Source organism: Engraulis encrasicolus, chromosome 5 (assembly GCF_034702125.1).
Source record: "Engraulis encrasicolus isolate BLACKSEA-1 chromosome 5, IST_EnEncr_1.0, whole genome shotgun sequence".
NCBI lineage: Eukaryota > Metazoa > Chordata > Actinopteri > Clupeiformes > Engraulidae > Engraulis > Engraulis encrasicolus.
Genome location: NC_085861.1, coordinates 5,058,607 through 5,068,606, shown reverse-complemented (window position 1 = coordinate 5,068,606; position 10,000 = coordinate 5,058,607). Strand labels below are relative to the sequence as shown.

The window sequence follows — 10,000 nt, the reverse complement described above, 5'->3', positions numbered from 1 at the left end:
TGAACATGAAAACCTATTTGATTTAAGCATTCCAGATCATGCATACGTGTATAATAAGATGGGGATGTGATAAAAGGAGCCCAACACCCAATATCCGGTGTGCATAATTATTAGGCAACTTTGCTTTCTTCTGGGAAAATGGTCAATAAAAGAGATCTAACAAACTCTGAAAAGTCTATAAACAATTCTGTCTTCCAAGGAAGTCTTCCAGAGGGATGTGGCTGTCTCGAAATTGGCAAGATGTTGGTCACGTTAGCACAGAAGTATCAAATGCACAGTTACAAAGTCATCAGTCTAACATGAAATGTCACTGCCAAAAATTAAGAAGAATTTAAGGTAAAACTACAAGAAAATTGTTACCCTGCAGTGCTATCATATTCCAGAATGCAAACTTACATCATGTGTCCAGAAGAACAGGTTGTTGAGCACTCAGAGACATAGCCAATGTAAGAAGGGATGACACCAGACAACCATTTAACAAGTTAATTAAGTCAAGACTGGGTCAAGAAATACCCTAGGACAGAGTTTTCAAAGGTATTATGGACTGGTGAAAGTGACTATTGACAGATAGGGTGGATGAGCCCATAGCTGGATCTGTGAGGAAAACGTTTGCATCTTTCAAGAAGACAATGGTATTTATGCAGTATTCTGCTGGCATTTGAGTAGAACTCAGGAACTCATCTGAGTGTGCACATTACCGATCTAGCTATGGGCTCATCGATCTTGTCCATTAACAGTCACTTTCACAAGTTCATAAAACCATTGACAAAATTGTCTAAAGACCTTTCTTGACCCAGTCTTGACTTACTTTTCTTGTTGAGTGGTCTTCAGGTTACAACCTGTTTTAACTTGGCCATGTCTCTGAGTGCTGAATACAATGTTTTTCTGGACACTCAATGTAGGTTTCAGTTCTGGAAAATAACAGCACTGCAGGGTAACAGTTTTGTGGTAGTTTAACCTTCAATTCTTCTCAATCCGGCAGTTACTTTGTTAGCACAATGTATGTGACACTGATGGCTTCGTAACGGTGCATTAGCTGGATATGAACAATATCTGGACAATTTCAAGACAGTCACATCCCTCTGGAAGACTTCAAAATTGTTTATAGACTTTTCAGAGTTTGTTAGATCTCATTTTTGGCCTATTTTCCCAGAGGAAAACAAAGTTGCCTAATAATTATGCACACCTGATATAGGGTATTGGGCTCCTTCGATCACGCCATCTCTTAATATACAAATATGCATGACCTGGAATGCTTTAATTCATGTCCATAGAGGTTGGTGGCGGAAAATATGCATAAAATGGACAATATGGTCAAAAAACATGTTTGCCTAATAATTCTGCACACAGTGTACAACTGCTCACCACCTGGGAATGCATACAGTATATCACACAAGTATCAAACACTCCTCAACACCTGGGACAAGACAGAAGAAGATGTGTCAGACTGACTGTAGAACAACCAGGCTTAAGACATAGTACGTGTACAGAAGTTTTCGGAGAGGGCATTTTCATTACATTATATTCTGAAACACTCCTCGCCACCTGGGAGTGCATATATCATACATGTATCAAACACATTGATATGTCAATGGCTCAGAACAATTTTCTGCAAAGGCAATAAATGATCTATCTATCTATCTAGACAAGACAGAAGAAAATGTGGCTGACAACATGTAGCGCTCGGAGCGAGAAGTCCGCATGCTTAAAATACTTTTTGTTGTGTTTTATTATTTCATGGCTGGATCCAGCCATGAAACTACAGCCAGCCTTATCCTGCCTTGTCCTGCACCTTTTCCTGGGATGTGCACAATCTTCACCTTCAACTCAAGTAAAAGATCAAACTCAAGATCAAATAAAATTTAATCTCTACAACTTCAGGCACATAAGAGGTGCTATGTCAAATAGTGCTGCTCTGACATACTTGCATGCAATGATATTTTCTCACCTAAGCTATTGCATTACTAGCTGGACCATGGACCCACTACTCTCAAACCATTGGAGAGTTTATTTAAAAAAGCACTTAAAATTTTAGATAAAAAACCTCTTTCAAACCACCATTGTAACATTTTAGATAAGTACAACCTATTGAGTTTTGACAATTTCTGTAAATTCTCCTATAGCTGTCTTCTTTATAAAACTTTGCATGGCCTGGCGCCACCTTGTTTACAGGATTTTATAAAATATCGTCAAACACGAGTAACTCGAGCAGTGGTCAATAAAGATGTAGAGATTCCTTTCAGGAAAACCTCTTTCAGTCAAAATGCATTATCTACTAAAGGCGGCATATTATGGAACTCTATTCCTCTGCATATAAGGGAATGTCCCTCTTTAGCCACCTTTAAGATGGAGTATAAAAAGTGGCTTCGAGCCCAACAAACATGTTCACACTGATGGTCTGAGCCTCTACACAGTGTACACGCACACACGCACACACACACTCACTTTTTCTTTTCTCTTTTCCTTTTATTTACATGCATGCCTTTTGCTTCTGTAGTGGGTTTTATTTCTTTTGTTACTAACAGTCTGTTGTATTTTAAAGTCTATTGCTTGTAAACATCTAGCCTGCCTATTGGACACCAGATGGAAATTAGCCCTTGGGCTACAATCTGGCATGTTTACATATATGTACATGTATGTATATGTTCATTAATGTGCAATGTCCTGAACAAATAAAGTAAAGTAAAGTAAAGTAAAGTAAAGTAAAGTAAAGTAAAGTCATACGTGTACCAAACATTATTTTTTTCTTCTGCCTGACATCACCTAAGTGAACTGATGTGGGGAACAACACCTGGGACAAGACACACGAAAATGTGTCCAAGTGTAGGACAACCAGGCTCAAGTCATACATGTACCAGGCAGGGGCATTTTCAATTCATTGCATTCCGATTCTGAAACACTCCTCACCACCTGGGAATGCTTACATGACATGACGTAAACAAATGATATATCAATTAATGAGGGCTTGGCCGTGGACAATAATAACAAATGCAAAAAAAAACGTCCATTCATTTTTCCTCTTTCTGTACTGACACCATCTGAGTTTTGAATGTTTGTTTTTTTTCAGTGTGAGAGCCAATGTTTTTACCTGACACCATCTGAGTGAACTCATGCGGGGAAAAACACATTGCTATGGTTATGCACACGCACGCACGCACACGCGCACGCACGCGCACGCACGCACGCACACACGCACGCACGCACGCACGCACGCACGCCTATACCCACATCATCCCCTCCCACCTCATCAGGCTGTCAGCAGCAGGTACAACAGCCTGTGGGGTTGTCCTACACATGGACACACACACAGACACACGCATGCACGCACGCGCGCACACACACACACACACGCACACGCACACACACACACACACACACACACACACACACACACACACACACACACACACACACACACACACACACACGCAGCAGCCGGTGGGGGTGTCGCGCACGTGGACATAATTAGCCTGATTCTCTACACCTGAGAAGGTGAGGTATAAATGTGTTGCTTTTCGTCGCTCGCCTGCAGACATGACAGGAAAGCATTATTCTCACAGCACGCAGCATATATGAGCTCACCATGTTATGCTACGCTACGCTATGCTACGCTATGCTCTTGCACTTCGTTTTTTTTCTCTCGCTCTGGGCTTGTGACGGAAGTGATTTATTCATGGAAATAAATCTTGTGTTTTTGATATGTGAACCCCTGGTCTGCCTCCACTTGATTTAGAAGTCTGTGTTTAAAAAAATGAAAAAAAATAAAAAAAACCTGAGCCTCATCTGGAATGGTGGAGATGAGAGCATTTGTTCAGGGTGAGTAATGTCTCTGAGTTATAGGCTAGGTCACTAAATAAGCTATAGGGTGGTTCAGGATGCTGGGTGGATCAGCTGGTGGCAGTATAGCCTGTCTGTCTGTCTGTCTGTCTGTCTGTCTGTCTGTCTGTCTGTCTGTCTGTCTGTCTGTCTGTCTGTCTGTCTGTTCAATAAAGAAATTGCATTCAGAATTTTATTAACATTTTATAATAATGACTCCTTGTTATGTTAACTATGAGTTAAGCATTGATTAAACTTAGGTGTTAGCAATGCCAGACTTCATTTTATTGCTACTGACGTTTCTGTGTCAAAATGATTCTTTGAAATAAATGTCTTCTTGTCTTTTGTTTTTTGACATTAATGGCCCTGACAGAAGTGTGTTTATTTGCTATTTTATCTTTGTTTTGTTTCTGTGTTGCAGCTGAGGGTTAGGGGATGCCTAAGACACCATCTAAAGCAAATTCGTTTATCTTGGTCTCAAGAGAGATGAACAGACCAAGGATATGGATCACTGGAACCATGTTGTGTGGTCTGATGAGACCAATATAAACAAATTTGCTTTAGATGGTGTCAAGCATGTGTGATGGTAAACAAGTGAGTTTTAGAAAAAAGTGCATCATCTGGCTAGTCAAGCATGGTAGTGGGACTGACATGGTTTGGCGATGTATGAATGCAGTCAACATTGGAAATCTGAATTACACCTAAAGAAGCATGCATGTTAACATGCACACACAGAAGCAGATCATGATACTCTCTATAGGATTTAATTCAAAATTCATTATTGTAGCCAGGTGCAGACTCAAAATGTACAATTTCAATGTACTGAAAGGTTAAAACACACACCGATGACCTCCCTTTTAATCCCTTTTCATTTCGAAATGAAAAAATGAATGTAGTTGCTGCCAAAGGTGGTACTACAAAGTATTAAGCAAGGGCTGTGAATACTTTCGTAAATATGATTTCTTTGTTTTTTATTTTTTTTTATAAATTTTCAAAACTGTCAAGAAACCTTGTTTTTCACATGGTCGTAATGGAATAATTTGTGTAGGATTTTGACAACAGAGATTAATTTGTAGCATTTAAAATAAGGCTGTAAGATAATAAAATGTGGAAAAAGTGAAGCGCTGTGAATACTTTCTGGATTGACTGTACATGCCAATCTCCTCCAGGGATGATCCATAGCTATTGCTCTTGTGTCTCAAAATGATCTACAAAATAGATCTTGGCAGAGGGGAGTCTCAAAATCAAACAGAGCCATTGAAAATTACTGATCCAGGAAAACTATACACATCTTGTCACATTGTGGTAAAATCAAAGTGACGTGATGCTTTCATACAAACGTTTCTTCGAGTTTTTCCCTCTGATGACAGATAGATGTCTTGTTGGGAAGGAGGAGGGGGGTGTGGGTATGGAATGTCTTTCACTGCTTTGACAGCACAGGAGGGCACATTTGGTGCATTTTCAGATGGCTGCAAGGAACACAAATAGCCACCAAGGCCTCCAAGGCTCCATTCTCCTCTCCTCCTCCTCCTCTTCCCCTCTCCTCCTCCTCCTCTTCCTCCTCCTCCTCCTCTTCCTCCTCTTCCTCCTCCCTCTCCTCCTGCAACCCACACAGCCAGATGTGGCCCTACTGCAGCAGAGTAGTACACGCTCACACCACACCACACGTCCACAGAAAAAAATAAAGAACCACCATTATGCGTCTGTGTCTGTGCAGTGGCCCTCTTCCCAAGGACACGACTGATGACAGTCCATCTGAGGTCCACCCCCCACTCCTCACCCCACCCTACTCCTCACCTTCCACCCCCCACCCCCACCCCCACCCCTTATCGCTCCTCACCCCACCCCACCCCTCACCCTCCACCCCCCACTCCTTATCGCTCCTCACCCCACCCCTCATCACCCCCCACACCCTCCACCCCTCACCCTTCACCCCTTCAGGCCAGAGATCCTCAACAGCAGCAGCCAGTGGAGAGTGGAGGAGGTGGCAGCATAGGAGGAAAAAGAAAGAGGAAGAAGAGGAGAATGAAAGAAGAAAGAGGAAAAGAGAGGAGAAGAGAGCAGCTGGCTGCAGTGCCGGGCCCCAGCTGTGTGATGTCTGTGGTGCGGCCCAATCAGCTGTGGCCGTTCCTCATCACCGTGGATACGGGTCGTCTTCCTGCTACCTGAGGCGGGCGGCGAGCGGGCAGCGAGCGGGCAGCGAGCGTCGGGCAGCGTGCGTCGGGCACCATGCGGAGCTAACCACGCAGCACATCACTCTCATTGGACACCGCTGGCCTGGCTGCCACCCGCCTGCTAATTGCTCATCAACCCCCCTCCACCTCCTCCTCCACCTCCACCTCCACCTCCTCCTCCACCTCCTCCTTCTCCACCATCAGCAGCAGCAGGAGCAACGCAGCAGTACCCACGATGCTCTCTTTACTGAGGTGCATTATTATTTATTATCACTTTTATTCTATCGTAATCTATTCTAATGTAATGTAATGTAATGTAATCTATTCTATTCTAGTATTGTATTCTATTCTAATCGAATCAAACCTATTCTATTCTATTCTATTCTATTCTATTCTATTCTATTCTATTCTATTCTATTCTATTCTATTCTATTCTATTCTATTCTATTCTAGTCTAGTCTAGTCTAGTCTATTCTAGTCAATCTACTCAAACCTATGAGTTTTTCTATGATGGATGGCATTGCATATTCAATTCTACTTTGTCTAGGTGTTTCTCTCCCTCTATGATGTGTGATCCCCTATCCGTTTCAACTTTCCAACTTCTCAAAATTGCAGTTGTAAAGGAAAAAAATGAGCTTCTGCACATCTTACTAAGAAGGAAGATTTGTCTGATCAAAACCTGTCTTCAGGTTCTTAGACAGGCACCACATGTGAAAAACACACTGAAATACACTGTATGAATAAAATATCCTACATTGAAATACATTGTAAAATCCTGCTTGCGGAATAGGCGATATGCAACAGCTCTTATTTAATTAAGAACTAAATGGTGCATTCCAAAGCTAGCAGCTGACTGTTATCACATTAATAACATTTGACTGACATTTGCAAACTAATCAAAGGGAACGTACACTGGGTTTCAAGACTGTTTAACCTGCTGGATTGTTGGCATTTTAAAATAGAACAAACCCTCCCTTCCTCTCCTCCCAGAGGAGAGAGCATGCCTTGCTTACAGTGACTTTATGTACCTGAGTACTGAGAAGAAGTCTATTACACTTTATTGTGTACTGAGCAATGTTCAAACCCAAGGCTGATACACACGCACACATGAAAGAACACTTGCAGGCACGCACGCATGTATACGTGCGCACACACACACACACACACACACACACACGCATACACACACACGCACGCACGCACGCAGGCACGCACGCACGCACGCACGCACGAACACGCACGCACGCACGCNCACACACACACACACACACACACACACACACACACACACACACACACACACAGGGAGGCTCCCAGGGGAGACATTACTGAGCTTCTTACTGTCTTATAGACAGACACTGAGTTCAAAACCGATAGAGAGACAGAGACAGAGATGCAGAGACCGTAAGGCAGAGAAACAAAGACACAAAGAAACAGAGAGAGAGAGAGAGAGAGAGAGAGAGAGAGAGAGAGAGAGAGAGAGAAAGAGCGAGAGAGAGACAGACAGACAGTTATGCAGACAGACAGGCAGACAGACAGGCAGACAGGCAGACAGACAGACAGTTAGGCAGACAGACAGGCAGACAGACAGACAGTTAGGCAGACAGACAGGCAGACAGACAGACAGACAGACAGACATTTAAGCAGACAGACAGAGAGACAAAAGACTGTTCTCCATGCAGCAGATGTTTACACCATGTACAGGTGCCGGAATGCCTTCCTCATATTTCCTCATTTGATCGGAAAGCCTTCCATCTGCTTCTTTGTTTGGTCGCAATGCATTTCACTGTTTCCTCGTTTGATCGGAAAGCCTTCGTTCTGTTTCCTTGTTTGGTCGTGTTGTTTTGTTATTCTCACAGTGTTGTCTCTTGTTGGCTTTTAGCATGACGTTACGGCAGCAAACAGCACTGCTCTCAGTCAATAGTGAACTCCTGTTCCAATTTGCCTTTCATAACGAGTCCATATTGACCCTCCCATGCCCCACCCTACAAAACCACTAGTATGACGTCACGGCAGCAAACACCGCTGCTCTCAACAGTGAAGTCCTGTTACAATTTACCTTTCATAACGTGCCTCTATCGACCCCCAACCCTCATCCCCCACCCTACAATACCACTGTCTCGGTACTGCACATGTCTGTCTGGCCTGCTGGGCTCCTAACCACCACCCCCACCTCACCACACCCTACAATACCACTCTCTACAGCACTGTACGTATCTACCTGGCCTCCTCTGCAACCTACTCACCCCCCACCCCCACCTCACCACACCCTACAACACCACTCTCTACTACTGTACTGTATATGTCTGCCTGGTGTCCTCGGCAACCTAACCATCCACCCCCACCCCCACCTCACCACACCCTACAAAACAATACCACTCTCTACAGCACTGTACGTATCTGCTCCTAACTACCCAACCCTCATCCCCCACCCTACAATACCACTCTTAGTACTGTATGTTATGCAGTGATTGTTGAAGCCCAAGACAAATTTCCCCCCCAGGGACAATAAAGTACACTCTAACTCTAACTCTAACTACCACTCTCTACAGTACTGTACGTGTCTCCCTGGCCTCCCGGGCTCCTAACCACCTACCCCCACCTCACCGCACCCAACAAAACCTCTCTCTCTACAGTACTGTATGTGTCTCCTCTGCACCTAACCACCACCCCCACCTCACCACACCCTACAACACCACTCTCTACTACAGTACTGTACATGTCTGCCTGGTATCCTCAGCACCTATAACCACCCACCCCCACCTCCACCACACCCCTGCACATCCCTGCACATAACTATACAGTGTCAAACATAGTTTTTTTCTTATACTTCAGACAAGTACAAGTTTTATTTTTTACCTGAAATGTTTCGACGGTATAGCTTCCGTCTTTATCAGAGGGTCACATGGATGTCGATGTATGTGTGACATGCTTTAAAATCAGCTGATAGTGTGACGCTCTGAACGTCAAACATCTATGTACAGTATGTGTCTGCCTAACAGCCACCCCCACCCTACGGTGCCAGTGCGTGTCTGCCTAGCCTCTGTACCCCCCACCCCCACCACCCCTGTCTGTTTCTGACTACATCTGTACAGTATGTATCTACTTAACACCCACCACCACCCCCACCCCACAGTGCCTGTGTGTGTCTGCCCAGCCTCCGTGCCCCCCCCCCCCCCCCCCCCCCACCCCTGTGTGTTTCTGACTATGACCTCCAGCTGTTGGTATTGAACTGGAGAGGCGCTGACCTGAATAGCGCTGCTGTGGAATTGATTAGAAATGTTTCCAGTCACGTGTCCACCACCACCCACCATTTCCAGCCCCATTCTGTAGTCGGCCCCCCAGAGTGACCAAACGTTAACATCGAGGAGGGCCGACGCCCTAACCCAGAGGTGTCAAACCCACATTGACTGAGGCACAAAATCAAACTCTAGAGGGAAGTTGCGGGCTGAACTCAATTTGATTTATTTCAATATTATATCTAAACGCTCATAGTTAAATTTCACACACACTCTTTCTCATCATAGATTGTAGTTCAAATGTGCCAGCAAATCCTGTGACAGACCAAATATCATGCTGAAGTCTTGTTATGCTATACATGAATGGTGCCTAAGGGCCAACAGTAATACACATTTTAAATGATCTCGTGGGCCGAGTAAAATGTCCATTGGAGCTGATTGTACACCGGGCCCTAATTTGCCCCTGATTGCGCTCAGCTGGGCAGCCATGGTGGTGGGTGATCTGTCGCCCCTCTGGGCACTGAGGCGGTAGACCAGGGTTACTGGGATTCGAACCGGCTACCCTCTGATCTAAAGCCCATCTCCTTAACCACTAGACTATGGCTGCCCCTATGCCACTCGAACACTGCATTGCACTCAGGGGTTCAGGGGGGTGGGGGGGTCCATTGGAGCTGGTTGTACATAGTGGCGAAAATACTCGTGATTGCACTCACCAGCAGGAACTTGTCAGCCGTGACTGGTGCTCCAGCGCCCCTCTGAGTGCTGAGGTGC

General features: G+C 44.6%; 1 protein-coding gene across 1 annotated transcript in view; it reads right to left on the bottom strand.

Annotated features, from left to right (window-relative positions):
* si:dkey-22o22.2 (neural-cadherin) overlaps positions 1–10,000 on the bottom strand; it is a 206,278-nt gene that overhangs the window by 180,377 nt on the left and 15,901 nt on the right. The gene's annotated exons all lie outside the window — the stretch shown is intronic.